General features: G+C 51.1%; 1 protein-coding gene and 1 long non-coding RNA gene across 2 annotated transcripts in view; one reads left to right on the top strand and one right to left on the bottom strand.

Moving 5' to 3' along the window:
* Positions 1–14,696, top strand: part of LOC142599255 (uncharacterized) — a 32,905-nt gene extending 18,209 nt beyond the window's left edge. The window contains exons 2-3 of the long non-coding RNA XR_012832885.1: positions 10,084–10,735; positions 11,471–14,696. This is a non-coding gene — a long non-coding RNA (uncharacterized LOC142599255). The remainder of the gene's footprint in view (positions 1–10,083; positions 10,736–11,470) is intronic.
* Positions 1–15,637, bottom strand: part of LOC142599342 (uncharacterized) — a 739,733-nt gene that overhangs the window by 152,048 nt on the left and 572,048 nt on the right.

The raw sequence follows: 15,637 nt of genomic DNA, 5'->3' as shown, positions 1-15,637 counted from the left end.
GGAGGTCCCTCCATGCCTGGAGACTGTGACAGACCACCCCTCATGCCACCCCTGTGAAGCTGTGATGCCTGGATCCCATAGCCAGCCTTTGCTGGGACCCAGCCCACCCCCCATCAGCAAGAATCCCCTAAACCCACCTCCTCTCCAGCCTGAGCATCCCCAAATCTCATTGGACATCTGGTGCATCCCCAGTGCACCCAAGGGCCCTGCAAGCATGTCCCCTGTTACTCGGCTCCACTCTTGTCTCTGCTTAAAAGCCAACCTTTGCTCCCCATTTGATGTAATGTGGTGTTGCATCTCAGTGCTCCACAGATAAAAGGTTAGAGGTTAATAAATGGTGGAAAAATAGATCCTAGCGCTTGGAGGTCACACCTGTTTTGGGGGCTGGACGCAGCTGTGGCACATGCTGGGTGGAATCCTGCCTGCCTTGGTGGGAGCGGAAATGTGAGCAGCACCTGGGGGCCTGGCAGAGGTGTGGGTGCTGCTGAGCTCAGGGTGCAGGAGCCCACCTGCTGGGTTGACCTCCCGGGAAGGTGGTGGCTTCACTCTGCCTTGGGATGGGCAGCAGTTGCTGGTTTTGGGGGGGTTCCTCCTGCTTTCCCAAGCCAGGAGATTGTACAGGGATGGAAATGGCTTGACATGGAGCAATGGAGGTGGAAGCCCTGCTGCAGGCAGGCACAGGCAGGGAAATGCAGGCAAAGCCTGGCTCATACTGTTACCAGAAAGCAGCAAAATAATTCACTCTCTAAGACTTATTTTGAAGTTTTAGAAAGCAGGCATTCTTCATTGCAGCGCTGGGCGCACGGGGGATAACTCCACCTAACGTGCACAACCAAAAGACAAAACTAGCAAGTATTTATACTATGTTAATATACATATTCAGTATATTTCCGAGTAGTGCTTATCACATTCATGGATTTTCTGGGAACTCGTTAGCATATGCTAATATCTTTTGCCCATGTTTGTTGGCACCTCCGGGTGGTCCTCGGGGGTCTTCAGACTCAGTCCTGGTATCACCTATACCTTATCCCTCAAGGCTGGTTTTGTGATCACCTTGTAACTTTCTTATCTTAGCACATCTGTTCTTCCAAGGCCGAGCTGTTTAAAATGAGATTGTTCCAGAGCTGCTTACCTTACAACTAATTATTTTCTAAGTTACAATGGTTTCCCTTTTGTTTGGTTACATCTATTGAGCAATGGCTCTAGTTGCTTGAATTAATCTTAATATTTCAATATTCACAGGTATCAATCCCTTCTTTTCTTTTTGAGGATTTGTAGCTTACATGCTACAATTTCTCACTATACAAACTTATTGTATCATGAACAGAGGTTAGTACAGCAGTGACAGCATTGAATCATTATGCAGGCAAGAATACATACCACTATAATAAAAAAATCACTAATAAAAATAGCTTTTTCAATCACAACCAGTTAGGTAGCCAAGAAGTAAGAGTATTCCAAATCTCTTCAAACCCAAAAGAGGTATTATCTTTAGTAAAATTGTTGTTTGGTCATGTATGATTTTTAAATCTTCAGATATCCTTCCACTCTCATCAATGTATGTCTCAATAGAGCTAGTGGAAGTGCTTGTATCCAGATCATTGAGGGTTGGTTTTTTTTTGGCAAATTTTACTCAATTGTAGTTTTAAGGTTTGATTCATGCACTCTACCTGTCCGCTAGATTGTGGATGATAGGGGGCATGCAGTTCCCATGTTATTTGTAATATTCTACTTACTTGTCGGACAATGTTTGCAACAAAATGTGGTCCCCTATCCAAAGAAATCCCAAAAGGAACACCAAATCGTGGTATTATTTCTTTAAGCATGATCTTAACAACTTCCCTGGCTTTGTTGGTGTGACATGGGAAAGCTTCAGGCCATCCTGTAAAAGTATCCACCAATACTAATAGATATCTCAACCCTCTTTTTCTTGGTAATTCAGTGAAATCTATCATCTGCCATGTTCTCCTGGAATATTTCCTCGTTTTGTTGATCCAAATTGAATTTTATTCTGTGTCTTTGGATTATTCCTAAGGCATGTTTCACACCTTTCAACTACGGACTTTATAATTTCTACCATATTACCACTCACCACTGATTTTTGTAGATGTTTCAATAAATGTGCAGTTCCCCAATGAATGCTATTATGTTCCTTCTTGACTATTTCATGCATCAAAATTGGGGTTAGAATTACCTGCCCCGTAGGAGTAACAGCCCATCCATTTTTCTGTATTTCAGCTCTCAGTGTTTCAATTAAATTGTTATCCTAACTATCCTAGTTAGGGAATTCTCCTAATTCTATCTTCTTTTCAGGTATTATTGCCAATATCCCTTTACCCTTTTCTGCAACCTTACGAGCGGTCACATCAGCCAGTTGATTGCCTCTTTCTTGTGGGGTTCGTCCGGTTTGGTGAGCTTTACAAAGCATGGTAGCCGCTTCTCTTGGTTTCTGTACACTTTCAAGTAATTTTAAAATCTGCTCCGCATGCTTAATTCGGGTTCCTTGAGATGACAACAGTCCCCTTTCTTTCCAAATTGCTCTGTGTGCACGTAATACTCCAAATGCATACTTGGAATCGGTCCATATATTCCTTCACTTAGTTCCAAGGCTCTTGTTAGTGCAATCAATGCTGCTTTCTGGGCTGATGTTTTTGGTTGCAGAGCTTTTGCTTCTACAACAGTATCCACTGTGGTCACAGCATACCCTGACATCCAGATCCCTTTTTTCACAAAGCTGCTCCCATCTGTATATAGCTCCCAGTCTGGGTTTTCCAGAGGAGTGTCTTTCAGGTCAGGTCGACTGGAATACACTTCCTCAGTGGTCTGTAAACAATCATGTGTGGGTTCCTCTTCTTCCAGTTGTCGGGATGACAGGAAAACTGCCGGGTTTACTACTGCAGTGGATTTCAAAACAGCATCATCTTGTTCAAGAAGTGCCACTTGATACTTCAGTATCCAGCTTGGAGACAGCCTTTCTGGTCCAGGACAGTCAGTACCGTGTGTGGTACAAAACCAGCCAATATCTTCTGTCCCAGTGTCAGTTCCTGGGCTTCTTGAATTAGCAGCACAGTAGCAGCCACAGCTCTCAGACATCCTGGCCATCCTTTGCTGGTATTGTCCAATTGCTTGGAGAAATAGGCCACAGCGTGTCTGTTGCCTCCCAACATCTGAGAGAGCACCCCCAGAGCTACAGCTTGCCGCTCATGAGCAAACAATTCAAAGGTTTTGGTTAGATCTGGGAGCCCTAAAGCTGGTGCTTTCATCAGAGTTCTTTTTAGTTGTTTGAAAGCATTTCTGGTACTGTCATCCCATTCCAAATGTTCAGGTGGTGAATTTTTCTGTAGTTCATAGAAAGGTTTCACAATGAGTCCATAATTGGCGATCCACAGCCTGCACCACCCCACTATTCCAAGGAAGGTTCGCAGTTTGTGTGCATTCTGGGGCTCTGGGAGTTGACAGATATAGCTTCTTTTCTCTCTGTGCTCAATCTTCTTTGTCCTTTTAAAAGTTCAAATCCCAAGTATTTAACAGATTCTTGTGTGACTTGAGCTTTTTCTTTTGAAACTCGGTAACCATTTAATCCCAGAAAATTCAAAAGATCAATGGTTAATTGTAAGCATTCTTCCCGGGTTACAGTTGCAATGAAAATATCATCAACATACTGCAACACAGTCCCTGTTTTATGTTTTCTTTTCCAGGTTTCCAATTCTTTGGCTAATTGATTTCCAAATAGTGTGGGACTATTTTTAAATCCCTGTGGCAACACTGTCCAAGTGTACTGCGATTTGCAACCCGTTTCTGGGTCTTCCCACTCAAAGGCAAATATATTTTGACTTTCTCGCTTGAGAGGTATGCAGAAAAAGGCATCTTTCAAATCTATAACTGTGAACCACTCTTGTTTTTAGCCTGATTCTAGCCTCTAATTTCAAAGGATATTGTTTTTGCCTTACCGACTTCATTCCTGCTTTGAGTTCAGTCTTTACCGGTTCGGCGTTCTTAGCTTTACCAGGGACTTCTCCAGCCCATACAAGGGGTGTCACTGCATTTTCCACTTCCGTTGGAATGCCAGTTTCTAAAATTTTATCTTCCTGCAATAGGAGCACAGATGCTTGTACAAGTTTAGATTCAGGAATTAACACCTTGACTTCCCCATCTTTAAAGGTGATTTGAGCTTCCACTTTACTCAATAGGTCCCGTCTCAAGAGTGGTATAGGACATTCAGGCATATATAAAAATTAGTGAGTTACTCATTGTTTTCCGAGCTTAAAATTTAAAGGATGGAAAAAGGCATACTGTTCCGCTTTCCCTGTGGCACTCACAATGTTTACTGTATCATCGCTCAATTTTCTTTGACAAGTAATAAGTTACTCCAGTATCTACAAGAAAATCTATTTTCCATTTCCCCAGCTCTACTGTAGGGTTCTGCTGGGGAGGTTTCCCCGGTCCCCTTCAGGACTTAGTTAAGGGGAACTGACGTGGAAAGGGAGCTGCTTCTTGATTGTATCGTGCCTCCTCCAGAACCTCTGGACTGATAGGCATAGGACCCCTAAAACGGTCCCTAATCTTTCCAATGTCCCAATTCTTTACGATAGGCACGCTGATGATCTCCTAAGGTATTCCTGTTTTTTTGTGCTGAAGGGGCCCTGCCTCTCCCCCATAGTATTGCCGTCCTCCCCTGAAGTTACTGTTTGCTGAGGCTCCCTGCAGTGCAGCTCTCAGGTTACCCTCTCTTTCCCTGTCTCTCCCTGCCTGTCTCCGCCCTCCTTCGTTTTTCTCGTTGCTCTTCTCTAACTTCCTTCCCTTTCTTCCTGTTATCAAAACCCATCCATGCAACCTCCAACATCTTTCATTAATTCCAAATCATCCTCCTCATCACGCCCGCACTTCAAACACTGTTGCCCTGTATTACAAGCAGAGCAACACCTTCACAGCCTCCCGCTACCTTTTCCTGCAACAACTTTTTCGTTCCCCGATTCTCTTTAGCCACTTCTCGGTTATTATACATTTTCCCAGCCCTTTCCAACAACTTGCTCAAATTCCTCCCATCTTCAAATATCCAGAGATGCCTGTTCCACAACAGATAAATGCTAACTGCAAGGCATCTCCCTCCTTTTCAGGATCTTCCCTATAAATACCCGCCAGCCTTTTTCCACAAGCATAAATCAGTCACTGAGAAGGGTACTTTAACGGTCACTGGTCCCTCTGCCCCTACTGCCTGTCGCAGCAGAGCTTGCACAACTCGACCCCCCAATCCTCCCCTCGTTCTCCCTGCAATAGCACTGAATTCCTCACTTCCAGCAAAAGATTCCCCTTCATCAGAAACATCCTCCTCATCCGGTCCTCCGTATTTGACGCACCATTTACTGATACTACACGCCGAACAACAACGCTTAGAGAGTTTCTGATTATCTTTTCCCAAGGTCAGAACCAAAGGATCTCTCGGTATTCATTTACATTCCCTGCTCCATTCAGGATGATCTCGTAAAGCAGAGAACAAATCAACATAGGGAACTTCATCCCATTTTCCTTCCTGTCCTAAGAATAACAACAACTGTAACATTAACCATTAAGAATAACAACAACTGTAACATTTCTCCATCATTCAGTCTATACAATGGCCACCACTGATTACAATATTTGATTAGATCATCTTTCTTTGCAGCTCTTCCTGGGGGGTCCTGCTATTTGCTTCCAGTTTAATAAAATGCACCCAAGAGGGGATTTCTTTAAGATCAATTCCCTTTTAGAAGTTCCAGTTTCCATTTTAAAAACAGGGCACAAAACAATTTAACCCCAGCTTTTTTAAAACAGTAATACGCACTTACAAACACTATAACCACAAAGACAAAACCACACAATTACGATCACGGCCACATTCAGCAGACAAACTTCTGAGCTTCGGTTTCAGGAAGGAGACTTATCCTTCAGTTTCAATCAAAGGGTACTTTCCCTTTGCCCCAGGGATACAGCCCAACCCTGCGCAGCTTTCGCTACGACTGACGGGCAGGCAACAGAAAATAATACTGAAAGAATGCCTTGACCTTATTGATGGTCCTTGCTCAGAACTCTTTGGTCCGGGGATCGGAGGTTCTCCCTGAGAATCCCTCAGTGCCAGCTGGAGGTCCTGCGATCCCTCGGATCCGCCGATGTTCAAGAGCGGTGTCCCATCTGGGTTGCCAAAATCTGTTACCGGAAAGCGGCAAAATAATTCACTCTCTCAGACTTATTTTGAAGTTTTAGAAAGCAGGCATTCTTTATTGCAGCGCTGGGCGCATGGGGGATAACTCCACCTAATGTGCACAACCAAAAGACAAAACTAACAAGTATTTATACTATGTTAATATACATATTCAGTATATTTCCAAGTAGTGCTTATCACATTCATGGATTTTCCGGGAACTCGTTAGCATATGCTAATATCTTTTGCCCATGTTTGTTGGCACCTCCAGGTGGTCATCGGGGGGTCTTCAGACTCAGTCCTGGTATCACCTATACCTTATCCCTCAAGGCTGGTTTTGTGATCACCTTGTAACTTTCTTATCTTAGCACATCTGTTCTTCCAAGGCCGAGCTGTTTAAAATGAGATTGTTCCAGAGCTGCTTACCTTACAACTAATTATTTTCTAAGTTACAATGGTTTCCCTTTTATTTGGTTACATCTATTGAGCAATGGCTCTAGTTGCTTGAATTGATCTTAATATTTCAATATTCACAGGTATCAAGGTAAAGGTGGTTGGCTGGGGTGGGCATCGCTGGCACCCTTGCCCCAGCTGCCTGGGAGGACTGAAAGTGGGGCCGCTTGGACACTGAGCTGCTGCAGGTCTCTGTGAGCCCCTTGTCACCGAAATCCAGGAATAAACCTCGTAACACCAATGTAGTGTTAAAAGGCAGGCATTCTTTATTGCAGCCCTGGGCTGTGACCCTGGGGTGTCTTTAATGCAAACCCTGGGCTGTGACCCTGGGGTGGCAGCAGTCCAGGGAGGATGGATGCCTCTAGGGTGAGCCCTAATGAAAGTGGCCATGCCCCCGCTCCTGCCCCCGCTGTCTGTCAGGGCGGTTTTGGTACTGGCATTTGTCAGCGGGGTGGAAAATTAGCAGGACTGAAAAATGGGTTGGGGACAGCCCCACTGGGGGTGTGTGGGATGCCGGACTTGTCCAGGCTTGTTGGTGCCAAATACAGGGCCATTATGAGCCAGCAGAAGGGGCCCTGGGGGAGTCCAGCTTGGGCGAGAGCAGGGATTGAGCAGCTTGCTTATCTTGCACTGATAAGCACTGGACCTGAACAGGGGCAGGAGATGAGCAATTTGTTCATCTTAACAAGATGCAGCGCCTGACGGGTCTGCTCCTTAATCAACTAAGTGACGCCTGGGGTGAGGGGGAGCCTTCACAGCTTGACGTTACTTTGGTAAAACTAAACAGACCACCGCTCCTCTGTACTGAATGCCTTTGTTCTCCGCCACTTCCCCCCACCAGCCCCCATCAACTGCACAACAAGCCTTGTTAAGGGCCAATCGGCACACAATACCTGACTTAGTCCCACCTCGCCAAAAGGATAAATCTGGCATTTAGAATCCTCTTTTCTGAGGACGAGAACTCCAACTATCCGGACGGGTCGACGGGCCTGGACCTCTCTCTCTCCTCCCCAAGCAGGGACGCCTCTTTGGTAAGACTTGCGCCTCCGATTATGTCGGATGTCACCCTGGGAAAACTATCATTAACAAAAGCGCTGAACTATTAACTTGAGCTCAAAATTGTCGCAGTAAGTGCATTTATCAATGGCAATTCCGAACTTTTATATCTGTCGCTTCAATAAATTACCTATTTTTCTTTTCAACTTTGCGAAACTGTTTCAGTGAAAGTCCTTTCTTTCTGGGGCTCTGACAGGCAAAGGTTGACTCTGATAAGTGGCTACACACATAACCCTTTAGACATAAACCGTTGACCAAGTCTGGGACCAAGACTGGACCTAGCTGCACCTAGGCTCCTCTCTGAGAAGGAGTTTAGAAAGCAAGGGGGTCCTTTCTGAACCTCGTGACTCAACGGGAGGGCCTCCCTCAGCCACACATCAGACTTGTACCCTTTCACGCGACAGGGTGACATTGGGGACCCCATGGCATGGTACTGGGACACCCAGCCCCAGTGGCACGTGGGGGTGACTGCTGGAAGGGATCTAGGGGAGCAGGGATGAGATGGGGGTGATGCCATCACCAGGACAGACATGAGGTTCAGGCAGTGGGGCACATCGTGCCCATGTCCCAACCTCTGTGGCACCTCCAAAAGTGGTCAGCTGGGACGTAGGGGTACTATTTCTGCATTTGCTCACCAGGGGTGTGCAGGGCCCCCTTGTCCCCTCTCCGAGTCGAGGGCCCTGCCGATAACATAGAGCCATTAATCAATCAAGGAGTTAATTGCAGTGCCACGATGGCCGCAGCGCCTCCTTGGGCTTTTGTGCCACTTGCCCTGGCCAGGGCTGGGGCCATCACTCTGCAGGGACACAGACAGGTCCCTTCTTTGTCAGCAGGATAAGCACTGTCTGCCCACCCCACGTGGCCCTGAGATTGATGGTGCGTTGCTTTCATTCACTGCTATGGCTGGGGAGGGGGGAAGAGAAAAGAAGTCCGTGGGCCATTGATCGGGGCTGAGACCCTGCAAACTTGTTGGCAGCTGCCAGGGTGATGGGTTGCCCTTGAATCTGCCCCCCCGAGGTGATGGGGCCGGTGCTGGCAGCCCCTGGGCAGGGCTGGTGAGGGACTCCTGGTGGATATTGAGTTGATATCTCTGCCTTTTCCCAATTGTGTGAACAGCAGACACACACACAAAAAGAGTTAAATGAACTCAGTAGGGAATAAAAAGAGCTCATTTTTCAGGCTTTATGTGAAGAAACCAAGCCAATATCAGGGCCATAAATTAGGGATGATAAGAGGACAGCAGTGAGTGACAGCTTCATTTGAGAGGCGAAGTGTGGCCATGACAGCCTCCCCTGGCCAAATGGATGGCTTTCTGATACCACCCACACCCTGCTGCCCTGCAGGAGGAATAAATACAGGATGGGATGGGATGGGATGGGATGGGATGGGATGGGATGGGATGGGATGGGATGGGATGCTCGTCCCTCCTCTGCCCTGCTGCAGTCCCCAGCTGCTGCCTGGACCATTGCTCAACCTCTGCTGTAGGGCAGAGCAAGGCTGTGGGGCTATTTGGGGGTGCTGAGAAAGTGTAAAAGCACCTGGTGGCTGTGAGGTCCATGCTGGGCTTGCAGAGCCCTGATGACCCCATGTCCCATTGCCCCATGGCCTCAGTGTAGGGGATGATGCTGGGGGGCCAGGTGTCAAGGTCTCTATTGGGGCACTTGAAGTGAATTTGGGGTCAGGTCTCTTGGGAGGAGGTGCCAAAGGCCTTTAAGAAGTTGGGAGGCTGCTGGGGGCACCTGTGGGGTGGGGAGCCTCTCTGGGGACTCATGGGGGAGTCCCTCTTTATGGGGCTCTGAGGGGATTTTTAAGAGAGAGAACCTCTCCATGGGGAGGTTATAGGGCAAGTCCCTCCAGAAGGGTTATGGGCGGAGTCCCTCTTCGGAGAGGCTTATAGGGTGAATCCCTCTATAAACTTTAGGGGGTGGTCTCTCTTTATGGGGCTCTGAAAGAGGGTAACAGAGAGACTCCTCCTAGGATGCTCTGAGAGATTTGGAGATTCTCTATAGGGAGCTCTAAGAGTTGCAGGGGGAGAGCCTCTCTAAGGGGTTCTGGAAGAGGCCCTTTGCCTGGCCCACTGAGCCTCCACATCCCAGCTGAGAGTGTACCTGGGCCCCCACCCCACCAATAGCTCCATCGATGGGAACCTTGTGCCAGCATGCCAGGGTCTGCCCTGCTCACAGGCATGGTGCCGCTCTCCCAGGCACCCTGGGGTCCTGCCTGCACCCTCCATGCCCATGGGTGCTCATGCAGGCATGGAGAGATGGGTTTCCCCTTGGGGGATAGCTGGTACCTGCAGTGGCAGTGGGGACATGGTGGGGGCCATGTCCCTGGGGAGCAAGGGTCCCTGTGGACTCACCCTGCACCCTTTTTTCTCTTCTGTGCATGGCTGGAAGGGACGCCTGTGAACTGCATCCCCATCATGGCCAAGCAAGTGTTGGACCTGTACATGCTCTACCAGCTGGTGACAGACAAGGGTGGCCTGGTTGAAGTCATCAACAAGAAGATCTGGCGGGAGATCACTAAGGGCCTCAACCTACCTACCTCCATCACCAGTGCTGCCTTCATCCTCCGCACGCAGTGAGAGCCTGATGGTGGTGGCGGATGGAGGGCACCCATCCTGGGGCACCTGCTGGCTCAGATGTCCCAGAGCCCCCACTGGGGTGCAGCATGGGTTGCCCCAAAGGAGGATGGAGGGCTCTGCCCCTTCCTAGATGCCATCCCCACCCCGGTCCCTGCTCAGCACGGGGCTGGCTGGGAGGCACATGATGCTGGGTCTCATCCTGGCTCGCTCTCTGTGCAGATACATGAAGTACCTGTACCCCTACGAATGTGAGAAGCAGGCACTCAGCTCTCCCAGGTAGCTCCAAGCTGCCATCAACAGCAACTGGTGGGAGGGACAGAGGCAGATGTTCAGCACGGCGCTCTTCAACTACTTGCCTGCCAGCACCCCATCCCTGCTGGAGTCCCCCAAAATGCCTTTGCCAGCTCTCAGCATCTCCACACACAGCTGCAGCCAGTTTGGCCAAGTATATGCCATTAAGAAAGGTGGGTGAGGACCACAGCTGCCCCGCAGGGCTGGGTACCACTGTGGCAGTAGGGATGTTCCCCAGCTGCTCTTGCCCTTTTTGCTTGGGGAAAAAAGAAACGATTTTGTACATTTAGTCCCTCTCTGGTACTAAGAAAGCTTTATTTCTCCTGACTTTGGAGAAGGACCAAGCCCAGATGCTGGGGGTGATGGCTCACCCTTGCTACTGGGATGGAGGTGGCACTGGCTGGGGATGGCAAGATGGGGTGGTGATGGGGGGACCCACTGAGCTCTCCCAGTTGTTGCAGAGGACAACATGCTGGCGGCACCGGTGCCGGGGAGCATTGCTATCCCAGTGGGACTGGCCAGCAACCATCTCGCAGCAGCCCAAGAGGCAGCCGCCTTGCAGGCAGCAGTACTGGAGCAGCTGCAGGAGAAGCTGGAGGCGGGAGAACCCCCAGAGAAGAAGGTGGCCCTGATGATGGAGGAGCAGCAGCGACTGGTGCAACAAGTGCTGCAGCACAACCTCCTGGCCATGGCCTCCCAGTTCCCCATGAATGTCAAGGTCTCCAACCAAGGTAGCGGGATGCAACTCCCCAGCTTGGGTCATCCCATCCCTTGGCATGCCAGGAGGAAGCTGCCATAGCCAGAGAGGAGCAGGGCTGCCAAGAGAGGCCAGGGCCCCCCTTCTCTCTCTTGGGCAGGTTCTTGTTTCTGTTTCTCTTAACACTCATATTGGTATTTCCTTTCCCCAGATGACAGACAAGAGACTGCATTGAACCTGTCTACCAATGGCATTAGCAGTATCAACACATCAATAGAAATAAATGGAGTTGTCTACACAGGCAAATAGAAGGGCCCATTGGCCTGTGTAATTGTGGATGGGAAATCCAATAACTTATAGCCACTGCCTGGCCAGCAAGTCCTTCCTTCAATCTGATGTCTTTACTATAAAATCCATCATAATGAAGTAGCAGGGCCTGGGGAGAGGGAACAGGTGAAGGAGGGGATCAGCAAGGCTGGAAATTGGCCCCCAGGAGGGTCAAAGTGGGGGAGGGAGGGATGAACTCAGGCTGAGGTGCAAAAAGGCACCTGGGGTCAATCCCCTTCCACAGGGTCCTGCAGGCAGGGCTTGAATTTGGGGTCACCCAAATGCACGTGTGCCCAGAGGGTCTCTGGATGGGTGTAGGGGTTGGCTGGGTACAGAGCGGGACATTGGGAGCAGGGGAAGATGTTGGAGCGCTTTGCTGGAGCAGAGGCTCCTTCAGGGTGCTGGCATGCACCTACCTGGATAAGCAGCTCACCCCATGCCCCCCAGCTCCCTGCCTGCCTCGCTGAGATACCCCCAATTAAAATCAATGGGTCTTCCTTCAGGATGTAAATATTGAACGAGCTGGAAAGGTCAGGGCTAATCAGCACGTGGGGCTGCCAGCCAAACAGTCCCAGGCCACCCCCCTGGCTGCCCCACATGAGTGAGAGCAGCTGGGCTGAGGGAGGCACCAAGGGTGGTGGGGAGGGTGGACCAGGGGAGGGGTGGAGCCCCTAGGGGTGCTGGTCCCACCCTCTCCAGCTTGGGTGCTGGGGGCCAAGTGAGCAGAGCTGCCAACCCTGGGTTTGCCCTAACCCCCTTGCTCTTGCTCCCCAGGCATCCTGTTTGCCCACTGGCCCACAGCCTCCCTGGCACCTGGTGGAAAGAGCACCTAGAGCTGGCCAAACCCCATGCCTGCCCCAAACCCACTGCTCCCAGCCCCCTCACACAGCCACGCTCCTGCCAGTGCCTCGCCATAGGGGAGATGCTCCCCCCTCAAAAGCAGCTGAAGGTCCCCAGGGCCTGGGAGGCTGAGCCGTGGGACCCAGCTGGGCCACCAAGGCAGGATGGGGAACCCAAAGGTGCCTCTTGCTGCAATACTGAGCTGTGTCCGTGCAAGGCTGTGAGCACCCACGTGGGCCCTTTTGTCCCTTACCCCTGCGCATGGGGCCCCTTCCCCATGTGTGCCCTCTGACACATGCACCATCCTTCTCAGGCACTGCCCCAGGTGACTCCCCCGTACAGCTCCTGCCTGCCCTGCTGCCTGGGGCACCCCCAGGCACTGCATGCTGCATCCCCTACACGCTGAAGCCCCTATACTCACCTTGATGCACATACTGCATCTTCCGCATTGCCACACTCTCTATGCACACTGCATTCCCTATACAAACTCTCAGTGCATATGCTGCATCCCCTACACACTGCACCTCTATACACACCCCCAATGCACACACTGCATTCCCTATACACACCCTTGGTGCCCATATATATATCCCCTTGCACACCCTCAGTGCAAATACCGTGGCCCCTACACAGTACAGCCCCTATAGACTGTAGCCCCTATAGACTGCAGACCCCTCTATGCAGCCCTTCTGCGCTGCCTGGGCTCACTGCCCCACCCTGAGACACCCCAAGGGTCCTCAGTGACCCCAGCCACCCTGTGCTGGGGGCACCTCAGTCCCCCAGGTTCCCAGCTCAGGGGGGTCACCCTGAGGGGCAAATACTAGGGAAACTGGTGGAACTGGTGACAGGTTATTAGGTGGAGGTGGAGCTTATTGGGGTGGGGCTTGAGAGTGGGGCTTAATGCCAATGGGTGGGGTTTGTGCACCGGGAGGAGCTTGCTGGTGGGGGCGGGGCAGGGCAGGGAGGCCCAGCAGTGTCCCCTACCACCAAAGACCACCTGGATTCTGGGGTCTCCAAGGAGACGGGGGGCACCATGCCAGGCACTCCAAACTACCTCGCTGGGGCCGGGTGGGCACCTCCCCAACCTGCTCACACCCCTGGGTGACAAAGCAGGTGAGCTCACCTCTACCTCAGCACAGGAGGGCCGGGGCTCAGTGCCACCAGGCTCCCCCTGGCACTCCCACCACAGCTGCATGACTCTGTGTATCTATTAAAGGAAATGAACTGCTGAACCAAACCAGTGCTGAGGGTGGTATGCGTGACATAGTGCTACCTGTCAAGCTCCAGTTCCCAGATTGGGGACAGTTTGGGGATGCAGGACAACCCCACAGCCTGTGAAACCCTGGGGTAGCAGCTATAGTGCCTGAGGTTTCACAGCCTGCCTCACCTTTGCCTCCAGCACAGGGTCACCCCAGTTTCTGGGGGCTCTGAGGTGCAAACAGGTGCCCTGCACCCACCAAAACCCTCAAGCATGGACTGGAGCAGATTGGGCACCAAATCCAGCTGTACCAGCCAGACCGTGGGGCTGCTTGGCCCCACAAGCTGCCCAGCAGCAGCTCAGCCATGAGTGTGGCAAGGGGCTGTGGGGCCACTAAGACCATGGTCATGAGGCTGTGAGGTTGCACCAGGTGAGATGCAAGAGGTGCTGAGCCAGCCTGGCACCCAGGCAGCACCCGCAGAGGGCACGGATGACCCAGCTGGAGCTGGAAGGGAGACACAGGCACACACATGGGTGCTCATGGGTGCACATGGGAAAGCATGGAGACATGCAAGCAGCTAAGTCACCACACATACACACAGATCACTTGTGCTCCCTTACACAAACTCAGTGGCATGCACTCATGCATGCACACTCACACACAGTCATACTCACACATATATGTGTGAGCACACACATACCATCATTCACACATGCACATGCACTTGCACACACATGCAGCCACCCATATATATGAGGAGGCACAGGGGGCTCTGTCCTGGTTTGGGCTGGGATAAACTTAATTTTCTTTCTGGCAGCTGGTATAGTGCTGTGTTTTGGATTTAGGATGAGAATAATGTTGATAACACACTGATGTTTTTAGTTGTTGCTAGGTAGTTGTAGTGTTTACACTAAGTCAAGGACTTTTCAGCTTCCAACACCCCACCAGGTGCACAAGAATCTGGGAGAGCACAGCCAGGACAGCTGATCCAGACTGGCCAAAGGGATATTCCCTACTATATAATGTCATGCTCAATATATAAACTGTGAAAGCTAGCTGGAAGGCACGATCAAGGCTTGGAAACAGACTGGGCATCACGGGCTTTTTTGCAGGTAGTGAGCAATTGCATTTGTGCATCACTTGGTTTATATATATATAAAAAATATTATCATCATCATCATCTTCCTTTGCTATCCCATTAAACTGTCTTTATCTCAACTCACGAGGTTTTTTTTCCATTCTCCTCCCCATCCCACTGGGGTGAGCAAGTGGCTGTGTGGTGCTTAGTTGCCGGCTGGGGTTAAATCACGACAGGCTCCCATGGGGACAGACACCCTCGCTAATGGCAACCATGAGGAGAGGTCCCTGGCACCCAAGGAGACAGAACCTCCTGTTTCAGGGGTCGTCCATGTGGACACCCCCGGCCTTCCGGGGACAGCCCCAGTCCGGACCCCGGGCGCTGTCCAGGGTGCTGCAGCGCGGTGCTGCCCGCCCCGGTACCCGGACTCGGGGCAGGGACACGGGGGGACACGGGGGCCGTGCAGAGAAGCGGGGCCGCCCGCCCTAGGGCTGCCTCGGGCCAGGTCCGTCCAGAGGGGCCCTGTAGGTGAGTATGAAGGTGAGGGGGATGTGAACGTGGGAATGGGGTGTGTATGTGTGTGCATGTGATTAAGTGTGTGCACCAGGTGGCAGTGGGGTTCCCTCTGTGTATGAGTGTGAAGGCGTGTGTGTGCCAGGCTGCAGTGGGGTTCCATGTGTGTCTGTGTGTGCCCCAGGCTGCAAGGGGGCCCCGGGGTGTTTGCACCAGGCCCTGGGGTAGGGGTGCCTGGGCTGTATGTGTGCGAGACAGCTAAGCCCTGGTGCAGAGCTCCTGCAGCCCTGGCACAGCCCATCAAGTGGATCTGGAATGGGATCAATGCAGCCTTAACTGGGGTCTTGTGTCCCGTCACTACCAGGCAGCACAGGCCACAGCTCATCGAGTGCCAGGGAGCTGGGAGGGTACACACAGATCT

The sequence above is a fragment of the Balearica regulorum genome, chromosome W (genome assembly GCF_011004875.1).
Source record: "Balearica regulorum gibbericeps isolate bBalReg1 chromosome W, bBalReg1.pri, whole genome shotgun sequence".
Taxonomy (NCBI): Eukaryota; Metazoa; Chordata; class Aves; order Gruiformes; family Gruidae; genus Balearica; species Balearica regulorum.
The sequence above is the reverse complement of the archived record's forward strand: the minus strand, read 5'-3'. Positions and strand labels throughout refer to the sequence as shown.